General features: G+C 40.0%; 1 protein-coding gene across 5 annotated transcripts in view; it reads left to right on the top strand.

The window, feature by feature from the left end:
• The window catches only part of PLPPR2 (phospholipid phosphatase related 2), a 504,385-nt gene that overhangs the window by 370,478 nt on the left and 119,505 nt on the right, over positions 1-14,402 (top strand). The window lies entirely within an intron of this gene.

The raw sequence follows: 14,402 nt of genomic DNA on the forward strand, positions 1-14,402 counted from the left end.
TTGTAGCCTTTTGTTCTAACCCATGTTGCTCATGTTAGGAAAAGATTCTACTCTAATGAAAGGATCATCAAGGGAGATCAAGGAAGACTCATCAGAGGACATCCCCCTCAGTCAATTATCCCCCATGACCCATGATTGAGTACACGTGAGATTCATCTGTATCTGACCCGACGGTGCCTGCAGCTGAAAAAGCCCAAAAGTTCTCAAAAAAAAGAAAAAGGGTCCCAAACTGAAAAATATGCTACCTGACTGAAAACTCCAGCCTCCAGCTCTATTCAGTCTCATACCGCTCAGCCAGACATATGACTCCAGCCTGACTGATCAAATTGTGATATGATGAATATCAAAATATGAATCCTCAAAGATAGAGAGAACCACAAGGGCGAGAGGAGACTAAACCTGCGGTTATAGAACGTATTGGAGGGACAGATTCATCAGATTCAGACTCCCTACACTCATGCACAAAAAACAAAAAACATGTGAGGCATGGCACAGAGCCACTGGCCTTGTTCAAGAAGAATTCTCTTGGGGGAATGGATGGGGAGATGGGATTATAGATAGGGATTACTTCAGTGACAGCACACAGGCACAAGCAAAATAATAGGCATAGTTTTATTCAAACTAGCTAAAGTTAAAGCCAAATAACTATAGGCTAGGCTTATAAATGCCCTTGGGCAGATAGCCTAGTATTAACCTATGAACCTATGAACCTATAATAATGTAATAATAGCTGTAAAAAATTGTGTGCTGTAATGTAATCTATATAAACGTATCTTCAGCCTTTGATATTTTCTTACACAAAACACTGGATCAATAAATTAGAACAACTAGATATTAATGTAATATTGATAACATGGATAGCTGCTTGCCTTACAAACAGGATGTAGCAAGTATCCTAGGGTATGGGGCTAATTTCCACTCAGTGGCAGTCTCTGAGGTGGGCACAGACCATGAGCCTGTCCATTCTTCTTGCCCCTCTTTGGTTGGTCTCTGTTTTGGAGGTTCTTATAGCTTATGAGTTCTAGCATGCTTTGCTATCCATTGTTCTCCCTACCACCTTGGGTACCTATCTGTGGAAAGAACTGTTGAACCCCTAATTATAACCCTTGAGCTGGTATTTAAGGCTGCTATTTTAAAAACCTGGAAGTAGTCTCATTCTGCTGCTATGCCCCCAAAGAAAACCAACAACTGGTGAACCCCACAGCCTGCTGGATTAAATTTATTTTTTTTATTGCTTTTTTCCTGATGTATCAATGAGGACCATCAAGCCCCCACCTGCTATGCCGTGCATTCTGAGTTTGTAGATGCCTGCATGTGCTCCATGTAAGTACCATGTGGACACAGCTTAGCCAATTCATATACAAATCCCCAGCCCATATGTTGCATGACAAGTGCCTTTGAGCCAAAAATGAGTGCTCAAGCCAACCCTTTCCTGTTAGCTTTAGTAGAAACTAGGTTGCTAGATGATCCTGTGTTGTTTTGACACAGTCAGAGCTTCCATTCTCTCTGCCATGGAATCATCTAGAGTGAATTATTTTGTGTGCATCCTAGACCTTAGTGCTCTGAGGCTTCTGTATGCCAGCAATGATCCCAGGTTAGGACAGCCTTTTCCACCTATCACCTGACAGGTACTTTAGACCTTGGAGCAGGTGTGGTTATAGTTTATGCTCTTCCACCACAGTTGAGCTTAGAACCCTGAACTATGATCCAATTTGTCCAAATTCCAGTCCATCTTGGTGGACCAAGACTAAGCAAGCTCAAAGACTTCTAAGTGTCTGTCGCAGTGATGACCTGTTCCACACCATGGCCACAGCAGTTTATTTCCAGGTTCATCACTGTTATCTGGGTTCTGTAGATGAGGTGCTAGGGCCACAGTCTCGGACATATGCTAGTAGAGAATGGTATAGATAGTCTAAATGCAGATTTCATCATTCCCACTGCTGCAGTAGACGTTAGACTATATGGACAGTCTCTCGCCCAGTTCACAGCAACCAGCCAGTATCTAAAATCTCTGACTCCTATCCTCACTTCCACTCTGACTGCTAACTGGTCAGCCCCGTAGAGGAGAAAACCAGTAGTCAAAGTAAAACATCTTAATTTCTTTCTTGCAGCCACACGGAGAAACAGCTCAGAAGCTTTACAAGAGCATCGACTGTCAGTTCATTTCCTTTCAGGCAGATAAATTCCCTTTGGGAAACCCTTCCACACTAATATATGTAAAGTGTTTTCTACTTTTATTTTACTTCAGTGGTTCTGGACATTTAAGAAACCCAGTATTTTTTCAGTGTTGAAAGTTTCCTATCAGGGACTGCATTTTTAACTTTGGATGATATGGGGGCTTATTTTACTGTAAAATGTACTGCTTATGCATACTTTAGTGTTTTCTAACTAAAGTGTGTTGTAAAGGAAATTATTTCACTTTGGGAAAAGAATCAGACGATTGAAGTAGTGCTTGTGTCTGCCAACTTACCTGTCATTATGTTCTGTTATACAAATTCTATTCTAAAGTGGCTTCTTACAGGTTTTTCATGTGCTGCTTCTGTATTACTGTGTTTTGGGGTCATTTAATGTGCGTGTAAGTGTGCTTCTTGTGCAAACTATTTCAAAGCTTAACTTCTGACCGACTCCTTACAGTGATTGTACCTGCATCTGAACCATCCTCCTCAGTCACAACATGAATACTTACTTCAGTCCTACTAGTCTGACTTCTATCATTCCTAGAAAGAAAAAATGACTTACCAGACAGCCCTGACTGACTCTGCAGCCTCATTCCTCACATCAGCCAATAATGGGTGATTCTGCAGTGGCCAAAGCTGTTCTTCAGACCACTCATTTAACTTTCCAGCTGACCCTTGTGTAGTCCTTTCAGCCACCATGGACTGGGGGTCAGCCATGTCCTCTTTGGCTGTACATGTCCAAGAAGGGCATGGAGGAGCCCTCTTTACTGGGACATGTGGCGAATGCTGCTGAATGCACCCAACAGAAGAGATTAATTGATAGGTAGACATTCCTTCTCCTGGTCAGTCACTTCAAATTTCTGCAAAAAAAAAAAAAAGTTACACATTGTTCATCTGATGACATGGTATTAATAAGAAAATATGATTTTCATATCTTAGCCAAAAAATGTTAGAGACAGTCGATCATGGTATACAAAATACAGTATCTGTAATACAGGCCAGTCAGAATATGCCTAAGGAAGATAATGAAGTGATTCTGATAGACAGAAACAAGGCTTCTTTTCCATTAAATTCCCCAGCCCAAAACTTTGATGCTGAGGAAAACTGGTCCTCACAGCCTCCCCTGGAGGTATTTTCTTTTTCTCAGTTTATTATCAGGATGAGTAAGGTATGTTTATGGGAATAGATGGATGTTCCCTCTGAACTGAGGAGACATTATGAGAAGTTACAATTGGATCATGCCTGATTCTGTGTTTTTTCTTCCTCTACTATCAGTCAAGGAAGAGTTAGACAGCGCTATCTGTAACAACTCTTGGTCACCCACTGCTGATCCCATGTTCCCAAAATGTCTTAAGTGAAACGCTTGCCTTCTACTCCTAGGTCTGACCCTGCAACTATCTTGACACCTATGCCAGCAAGTGACAGCCTTCCGGGATCATCCATACCTTCTGCTGCATACACCATGGAGAACATATAGGATGAATCTGGTAACAGAATTGTTTCTTCTTCCAGTTCATTCTTAATCTCACCCATACGTGGAAGTTTTTACTTTTTTGTATATGCAGATTGAGGAATCTAACTACTTCTCCCCTCCTGAAGGCAGTGTCTCAGTTTCATCAATTTCATTATTACTTACATGTCTAAGTATCTAAACATGCTTTAAGTAATGTGTATGATTGTGCAAATACTGGGTCTTGGGCATCTGCTTCTGCTACTGTTTGACAGAAATATATATGGGTATTTGACCAAAACTTTTTTGATTAAGTAAAGTCTGAAATTGGGAATTCACCTTCGGATAATGAGGTTTTATGGGGCCCAACTACTACTCAGGCCCTCAAACAATTTAGCGACAGACGGAAAATAAGTCTATTGTTTCTAAGTTGTTTTATGCCACCCACTCCCGTTACAAATCTCCCACATCCTTTTTCATGTCTAAAAAATCAGAATAAGTAATTCCTGCCTTCTCATGCCATACAGGGAGTCAATAAGAAATGGCAAGAGGGATTAATGAGAAACAGGTGGCCTTTTCCTAATAAGGGACATTCTACCTCTCCTGAATGACTATGCCAGCATTCACCCACCCTGGTCCCAATCTCTCAAAATCCCTCCCAACATCTGTCTCAGTACAGTCCCCCTTTACAACAGATTGTGGCAGACTCATGGGTGATAAAATTTCAGGAGGAAAACAGATGACATTGGATACAAAATCCTCTTTTCCTAGGAGTTTCTTCCCTCCCACTGAATCAAATAATATGTTTTTCTCAGGTTCTTCAGCACTTGTGCACTCTAGCAGTCATTGAATTAAGGCCTTTAATTCAAAAGGGCAAATACATCTATTCAAAAGTATTTCTGGTACCAATGAATGATTCCTTTTGGAGACCAGTTCTATATCTTTCCTTCCAAAATTTCTTTCTGGACGTTCTTATCTCTTAGATCTTGACCATTTAGAACCTATCCTATCATTCCCCTGGGAAGCCTTATGGTAATGTTGGATGTTAAAGATGAATTACATTACATTTCCATAACCAAAGGCTTCAGGAATCTTCACAGATTTTAATTTATCTGGGTCACACTATCAGTTCTCTGCATTATCCTTTGGGTTAATTTCTGCTCCACAGTACCTAGCTCCAAATGTGTCTCTTTGCAGACTGAATGACACTTACATATTCATTATTTAGACAATTTACATATCTTTGCAGAGTGTTCTGATCAATCTGGGATTCCATATAAATATCCAAAAGCCTCTCACTGACCCACTTATATAGGATGGTCTTTCTAGGATATTTTATATATAATCTCACCTGCAAAATATATTTTTACACAGGAGAAGTTGAATTTTTATCTGGGAACCTCTCTGAGCTTCTCATCTCAGTCTCATACTTCAGGTAGAGTATTTCTCGGGATTCTGGGATTCATGCAGTCTCACACTTCAGGTGGAGTATTTCTCAGGATTCTGGGATTCATGCAGTCTCACACTTCAGGTGGAGTATTTCTCAGGATTCTGGGATTCATGCAGTCTCACACTTCAGGTGGAATATTTCTCAGGATTCTGGGATTCATGACGTCTCACACTTCAGGTGGAGTATTTCTCAGGATTCTGGGATTCATGCAGTCTCACACTTCAGGTGGAGTATTTCTCAGGATTCTGGGATTCATGCAGTCTCACACCTCAGGTGGAGTATTTCTCAGGATTCTGGGATTCATGCAGTCTCACACTTCAGGTGGAGTATTTCTCAGGATTCTGGGATTCATGCAGTCTCACACTTCAGGTGGAGTATTTCTCAGGATTCTGGGATTCATGACGTCCCACACTTCAGGTGGAGTATTTCTCAGGATTCTGGGATTCATGCAGTCTCACACTTCAGGTGGAGTATTTCTCAGGATTCTGGGATTCATGCAGTCTCACACTTCAGTTGGAGTATTTCTTAGGATTCTGGGATTCATGACTTCTTTAATTCTCATTATTTCTTTCACCAGTCTGTACGTGAGAAAGATTTAAGAGTATCAAAAAACCAAAAAAAAATAAAAAAAGAAAAATATGGATTGAATCAGCTAGACTTTCAGATAATTTTCTTGGGTTTGATAAGAAACTGCAGAGGTGGAGACTAGTAGGACAACCAAATGCAGGTCTTCCTTTTTCTCCTCAACCTCCAACTCAATCTGTAACTACAGACATTTCAGATTTTGCTTTGGGGCAATTTCTGTGAGGGTAAACGTGCAAGGCCTGTGACATTCCTCAAACAGCCCAAAATATAAAAGTTCAAAAGAGTTTTGGGCTGTGATCTATGCCATTTGTTCTCTTCATCATATATGGTCACCAGGACCTCTCCAGATGATTACAGATGACCCAACAGTGATGTGGTACTTCTAATAGCAAGGGGGCACAAGATACCCTCTATGCAGACTGACTTTTATCACTTGAGAGTTAGTTCTTCAACACATTTTCACCCTCCAAGAATGTTACATTTCATCAAAACAACATATAGTGGTAGTCAAGCTAAGCAGGACCTGGACAGACCCTCATGAATGGAAATTGAACAAAGATGTCTTCCAGGATTGATCCAGTTGTGGGGAATATTTCTGATAGATCTGTTTGCCTCCTTTTAAGACAAACAATTTAATAGATGCTTTTCATTCCCTTGCATGGGAATTGTGTTATGTATTTCTACCATTTCCATACTGATATTCAGTTATTCTTAAGATTCAGAAGGACTGTCTCCAAAAAAATGTTTATGGTGACCCCCCCCCCCCTTTGCCCTAGGCAGCATTATCTCTCCCTTTTTATGGAACTGGCCAAAGACAATTACCACAAGCTTCCTCACCATCTGGAGCTACTCACACAAGACCGTGGGAGTTTGATACATCCCAATCTAAAATATCTTCAAATATCTGCCTAGATGATTCAGTTCTGATAGATTTTAGCCACCTGTATTGACGGAATGAGTGTAGGTACTAAAGGGGGCAATAACTCCTCCTATTAGAAAATGTTATATTGGCATGTGAAAGAGTGTTTCTAACTGGTGCCCAGCCTATAACCAGCGCCCTATCTGAGATTATGTACTACTGGTGCTCAAATATTTGTGTGAGTTATTAGCCTCTGGCCTTTTGTACTCCATTATCAAGGTACATCTTTTGGCCATTTCAGTATATCTGCTCATGGCTACTCCACTTTCAGTATTGTTTAAGTAAAACTAAAACAGTTTCTGAAAGGAATGTTCCACCTGAGATCACTATGCAAATAAGTTACTCCTTCCTGCTGAAAAAGTTTACCACATCTCCATTTGAACCTGTACATCAAGCAGACTTTAAGGTCCATTGCATGGAAGACTGTTCTGCTTATTGCTCTAATAACTGTAATTGCTCTAATAACTGTAAGAGAAACATCAGAGTTGCAAAGCTTCATGGTGGGTAAACCCTACCTGTCTTCCATAAGGATAGGGTATTATTAAGAACAAATTTCTCTTTCATGTCCAAGGTTGTTTTAGAGTTTAGTTAAATCAGGCCATTAACCTCCCAGGGTTCTATCCTGAACCTCAGAACCAGGGGAAAGGATTCTACATACTGTCATTATGCAAAGGCAGCACAGGCTCTATATTGACAGATCCAAGTTCTTTAGAAAAGTGGAACAACTATGTATTTCTTATGTTAGGACTAAGAAAGGACAACCTGTGGTGAACAGGCTCTTCCAAATGGTTGTAGTTGTCCTTTGCTATTGCCTTTTGTTATAACTGGCATGATAAACCAGTTCCAGGCAGTATCATGGCTTTGTCTTCTTTGATAGCATATTAGACATGTGTGAACTCTAGAAGCATTTTACAAGCAGTTTCATGATCCTTTGTATATACCTTTAAAAGGCATAGGAAACTGGATTCATTCTCTATTCCAAGGACTGGCCTTGCTAGGACCATTCTCCAGGAGTTCCTGGATCCGTATCCTCCCTCCTCCCTGGTTGGATAAGCTTTTGTAATAAAACCAAATAGCTTAAAGGCTACTGCAGCAGTGGGAATGAATAACATAATGCAGTTGTATAGGTTGTACTTACCAATAGCAGTAGATGTTCAAATTCCTCATTGCTGCAGTAGCCACACCCACCTGCCATCCCCTAGTATTTTATATAATTATTGTTGGGAGATAGTTTGGCGGTTATTTCTTCCTTGTTTAGCTCAGCATGAGTATGCTACTTCTTAACTTTTAGGCAAGAACGTCCTAAAGATTTTCCACTCTGACTGCTGATTTTCCCTTCTCAGGGTTGACCAATCAGCAGTCAGAGTGGAAGTGTGAGAGAGAACCAGAACTTTTACAGGCTGTCTGGTTGTTGTGTCTTAGGCTAGACACAGCCCATATAAACTATAGGCTACTGCAACAATGTGGCTGGTCATTAGGATGTCTCTGCATCATTAGTATTAGAGTTTTTCACAGTATTCCCAGGAAGTTGTTCTGGATGGACATCACTCTTTGTCAGACTGCTGCTCTTTGAGGTTCCATCAGAATTCAAAGGCTTTCCAGGTGTTAGCCATTGTGTACAAAGCCTGATGGGATCAGAATTCCTTTGTGCCCCTTATAGAGTGACCAGCTATTGAGAGCACTGCTTAGGGATTGCTTGAAGGCTATCACATAGGGTGGCCAGCTTAGTTAGATTCTGTGGATCACTGTGCGTTCAGAGAAGCTTTCCTTGGCATTTGCTTAGTTGCCTGTACTGCGCATACACCCTTTGTCAATTGTACTCCCAACCTTTGAATGGGTTGTGGATGTCTTCACTTGGCCCTCTGGGTGATAAGGCAAGTTGGGGGATTGAGCTCAATGCAACTGTATCTTCTGTGCCAAAATAAGCTCCAGTATTCATGATATTATGGCACACCTAATGATGTAACTACCACTATGAACTTACATTACCCCCACTCCACCCCCCAAGTGACAATGCTGTTTACTCTCCATTTGTATGAGCAGTACCCCTGTCTCTCTTGTCCATCTGCTGTGACCTCTCTATTTCAGTTCAGCATCAGTTTATAGTACGGAACTATATCCAGAACTGGGGATATGAGACCCTACTCAGCTAGCTATGCTATCATTTTCACTCAGTAGTTCATATTCCTATGGATGAGAATGGGCTCCAAGTTAGTTACTCTGGCACACTCCCTGGTCGTCTTCTGGAGCTTTTGGTTTAGAGCCCATGTCTAGTTGGAGTCTCCTATTGAAGGTTTGCATCAAATAGCTGCCCTTCTGCCACTAGGAAGACCATCGCCTTTCCCTTTTCCTGTTTCATGCAGCAGGCTGAATTAGTTATGTTCTCCCTTCTGTGGCTTAGCCTGTTACTGAACACTCTTTTGTTCTTCTCTGTTGAAATTCTAAGAAGAGTAGGCCTTCTTACCTCCCTAAAATGTAAGTCCAGGATTCAGTCTTAGCATGTCTTGCTGCCCAGCTGGCACATTTATTTGGTCTCACAGTTCGCAGATAGAGTACAAAACTTCCCTAGTCTTAGCCAGGATTGTCCGCCATGATTTCAGTGACAGCCAACTCCAGTTCAAAGCTGGATCCTTGGCCTTTCTTCAGATTCTGCTGGTTTCACTGGCTGTGGTCCTGGGAACTTTGAAGTTGCTGTAAAACCTTTAGCTTGGGTCTAAAATGGAAACAGTTTTCAGTCTGGAGTATCAGGGTGCCAACCGAGTTGGTAGACAACAGGTTTTCTAAGTTGTTGACACTTGTGGGTAACTTGGTTGTTGGTTTTCTTTGAAAGTTCATGGGCAGTTTTTACTTGCCTTTTCAGGAGGTTAATGTATGGGGGTGCAGGGAGACTTGATGCTGTGTAAACATATACATATAATTCAACAATTATGTTTCAGTACCTTACATGAATGGACATAACTCAGAACTTTAAAAAAATGCTTCAGGCTCTGATCAACCAAGTTAATGCAATGTCAAGCAATTGTGATCCCTGTAATCACCCATGAATAACACTTGACATGATTGCCTGTCAGCCAATGGACCCCTGGGTTCAGCTGTGATAAAGGTTATCCTTGGGCTAAACTCCCTTCCTAGTAGCATCGATTCTACAAGAAGGTTCCTGCATCTTCAGGATCACATGTGTAAGGGCCTTCTTTGACCACTTTGTTGGCAGGTACAAGAGGCTTTTCACACCTTGGATGTGCATTGCCAAATCAGGTGATCCTTGAAACAGTTGTTCTGCTTACGGATTAGTAGGTCATCTCCACTGCTGCAAGGGCAGAAGACATCACTTTTGTCCCATAGGCATTTCTTATTGGATGGACAGATGTCTTCTGCCATTGGGTGACTCTGTATATGGGTCTGTAGAAGTGGCAACCTCCAGAGCTTGCTTTTACCTTATTGGTGACCATTTTGTCAGCAGGGCTTCCTTTCTCTCAGCACTTTTGCCTCAACCTGAGTCTAGAAATTGCTCTCTGTTGGTGAAACAATGCTTAAAGAGTCTAATATAGTCTTCTAGACTTTTGAAGTGGCTTAGAGCTTGAAATTCAACTCAGTTAAAAGACTTCCTAAGGAGGCTGTTTGACAGTGGATTGTTGAGGAATACTCTTTCGCTGACCCTCTATGGGTAGGCGGTACCCCCAGACAGCCTCGGCTGTTGAAGTTTCCTGTATATTGGGCAGGTGTACACAAGTATATTTCCTATTGATAAAGGAGCAGGCAAATGTTCATTATATTCTGATTTGCAGGAAGGTGCTCACTAGTGACATGGGAGACACCTGCTTGGCATGTGTGATGATCAAGCTTATGTGCCTGATGATTCATGACACATCATAAAATAATTGCATCTGTCTCCAAGTGCATGAATTTCAAAGTACTTGGGCTAGATTGAGTGGTGGAAAGTATGAACCCATCTAGATGACCAATCAAGGAGAGTTTTCTTGTAGATCGGGCAATATGATAAGCATGTACCTCTTATTTCAGTTTGCATTATGAGCTGTTCCCCTTTTTCACTCTGTTTCTCATCCCTGCTTTGTTTTGTGTAGCTTCCTCTGTTGGTGTCTGTAGCCACGGTTCTTTTCATACTGCATATATTTGATTGCCACTGTGATTGTGCCATGGTTTCTCTTTACTATTAAAGCTACCATTTGAGACCACATATTTTACATAATTTAAACTCTAACAGTTGTTATATTACAGATTTTTTATTATGTTACTGTGTTTTGTCTCAGTCCTGCCTTTACCACTTTTGTCTTGACCTCCTTGGTGTGTTTAAATGTTTACTTGTAATATAGATTAATATCATCAAAGAGGCTACTAGCAAAGTGAAATGAAAGGATAAAATGTGATTCAGGCAAGACAAAGCAGGAATATGTTAGAATAAAATATTGTTAAGTACAAAGGTGTTAGCAGAAGGTAAGACTCCGGAAAAACAAATTAGAAACAATGTAAAAAATCTACACACATTCAGACACACATGCACAAACACACAGACACAGATATCCTCACTGACGTTTCATTCCTGAGGAGGATCACTGGAACAGCAGATTAAGCAAGGCAAACAAAACGTCCTGCTCCCGATGACAAATTCCAACTTTTTCAAAGGGATCCCTGAGGATTGTACCTCTCAACTTTCCAGATTTTTGAAGAATATCCATATTTTTGCTTCATATTTCTGGTCTGTTCCTTATAACATTTTTGGTTTTCTGACAAATCACTGAGGATTAAAAGTCAATAAATAATGACATACATTTGAGTTTCAGTCTTCATATCTTTCAGAAATTGCATGCTAACACACATACCATTATTTTAGCAACTTTCTAAGTTTATAAGAGCAGTATTTAAAATTGTCCCTATTTTTAGGTCTTTACCCTCCATTATTTTAGACTTTGTCCAGATTTCTTGCGCTAAGGGGCTCAGAAGTATGCTGGGTATTGCCAAAGCAATGAATAGATATAATCCTTTCAATGTGTCATGAACATTCTACATTGTCTCCTGTCTGTGGGGGGTTGTATGGACAACTGCAGTGAGAGCCAGTCAGAAGTACATTTATAAGAAAGGGAATAATAAACACAGGAGCACCAATAAGTACCGAAATATAAATCAAACTTTTATTGAACATAATCAGCTTTATCTGAGAACTTAACACTACTTTTTTCACTTTTACAAATGAATTCTTCTCCCACAAGACTATAGTTGCTTCGCAGTTCCACTTGTGATTCCTAGACTTCCCCTGTTCATGAACAGAACCCCAGTGGACTTAAACCCCCTCCAATTTGGGCAACTGTGCTCCCCCCTCTTTCCCAGATGTAGAATGGTCTCACATTTGGAGTTGTTGATTGTCATTCCAGCTGCTTCACAGGTTGCAGCAAGTTTCTCAGTTCATGGCGGACGTCCCATTGAAATGAGAACAAAAAGGACAACATCAGCTGCAAACTATAGACGTGCGCTCCCTCCCAACCTCGCCTGTGTCTTGATATCATGTCCTTGAATATCATGAACTGAAGTAGTGATATGCTGCATTCTTTTTGGACTGAATGTCTACCTTAAACAAATTCATCAGAATGCCTACAACATGGACTCTGTTTTCACCTTACTTATACAAGGAACAAACAGCTTGCAGCAGCGGTTCATTTCATCATTCTGCACTGTCTATTGGAACACACGACTGTAAACCCTCCCCAAGTCCACAAAGCAGATGTAGATTGCAGTATCCTACTTTCATAACCCTAACACAACATGCATTAATTTTTCTTAGTGCCAGAATTCCTACTAGCAGGCCTTGCACTTCTAATAGACATTTCTCTCGAGAATTTGATCAGACAAATCATACTGTATCGCCTGTTTCTGAATGGTATGTATAAGAAATGACATTCTTGTTTGAAGGACAGTCAAGAGAGTATGGTGACCCCACCCTGGTTAATGAGCTTGTGAGTGGACACAAAAAATGATGTCCTACAGAGTTCCATTTAGCAAACAAACCATAAGAGAAGGCTGTGCCAAAGGCTTGTACTGTGTTACAATTCTGCATCAAAGCTCCAAGATTTAGTACTCCACTCTGTTTAGGGGTACAGTTTGACAATTTTCGCCATGTCTGCAGTGGTTTCTATGGGCACTCTGATTTCTTCCCAGAACGATGATGATTGACTGGCTACATTAATTTATCCGTATACATTTTGTACTTACTCTTGGTATTCTTTTGTTAATGTATCTACTTATACTTGTATGTATGCATGCATGTATGCATATCTTACTGAGTGGCTTAGCCTTATTTGGTAATGTCCATTTTAAGATGAGACTTGAGGAAAAGCCCAATAAGAAACGTTAAGCAGATACTTTCTTTACATCCACAAACGCTGTAGAAATATAAGAAATATAATTTTAGTGACACATATTGTTACACTTCTAAACATTTTACTCATTAGAAATACTTAGATATATATGGAAGAAATCTGTGTAATATTACTATGTTTACATTAATAAACAATATGTATTTTAATTGTTTTACTCATAATTCCACAACTATATAAAAGTGTTATCAAGACTGGACCCAACAGATGTATAAAGAATATCTTGTACAAAAAGGTAATAATGATTACTGAAAAAAAGATAGATATAGAAGTTTGATTAAATTGAAGGTGAAGTACATTGCTACTAGTATAGCTTAAAAGAAAGTGTGAGTAAGAAGGAGCATTAGGAAGGTATAGTTGTCAACAAGTAATATTGGTAAAGTTGGACACACTAATGGGGTATATATACTTTCACTGTATAATCAACCATCTGGGTAATACACACTTTAAGATGACGGGTCAGTAGTAACAGTATGAGACAGAATTATGTAATATACATTGTGTGTTGTGTACAATGCAGTCTACAAAGGTACTCTTACTGAGGTTTTTAATACTGAGCAGCTAAATATGTTTCTGAGGTTACAGGGGAGTTTATACTACTAGAAAGGTAAACATTTGCTAAGAACTCTATCACCTGTGTTGATATTGCTACAGTTTAGGTTCTGCTTAGCTTTATGACAGCTGTCGGTCATTGTAGTATGCTTTTTAATGATGGGCAGGGTTTGGAATGTAGTAATTTGTGGCAAAGGTCACTTCCTTGTAGATAATTTTATTTCCTATACACATCAGTTAAGTTATTTTAAGACTATACATGGCTGAGTGTCTGGTGCTCTTGTATGCAAGCGAAGCCTCACAGCAAGGCATGCGTGAACTGGTAACGGCACATAAAAATCCACTACCAAACATTAGTGGACCGGAGTTCTGCTGTGGCGACCCCTAACCGGGATAAGCCGAAAAACACAACAACAACATAGTTGAGTGTCTGTTCTTTCACTGGCAGCAAATTTGGTAAATTTATTAGTATGCTTTAGTTTGGTGAAAACTATTTTTTAGCATTTCTAAGCAGTAAACTTGCAAAAAAAAAGATTTTAGGTCTTTGTATGATTTTGTACATACCTCTCAACTTCTTACAGTAAGAAATCTGGACAAAGCCATAAATACTGAGGGGGTAGGCCCAAAAATAGAGACACTTTTTAAATATTGTTCTTACAAATGTAGAACGTTGATAGAATAACAGGTTTTGCATTAGCATGAATTTTCTGAAGAGTATGAAGTCTGAAACTCAAATGTCTGTCATTATTTTCTGACTTCAACCCTCAGTGGTTTGCCAATTATTTGCCAGAAAACCACAATTTTATGAGAAACAGACCAAAAATATGAGGCAAAAGTCTGGGCATTCTGCAAAAATCTGGACAGTTGAGAGGTATGACATTTC

This window comes from Protopterus annectens, chromosome 9.part0 (assembly GCF_019279795.1).
Source record: "Protopterus annectens isolate FY-2018-M chromosome 9.part0, PAN1.0, whole genome shotgun sequence".
NCBI lineage: Eukaryota > Metazoa > Chordata > Ceratodontiformes > Protopteridae > Protopterus > Protopterus annectens.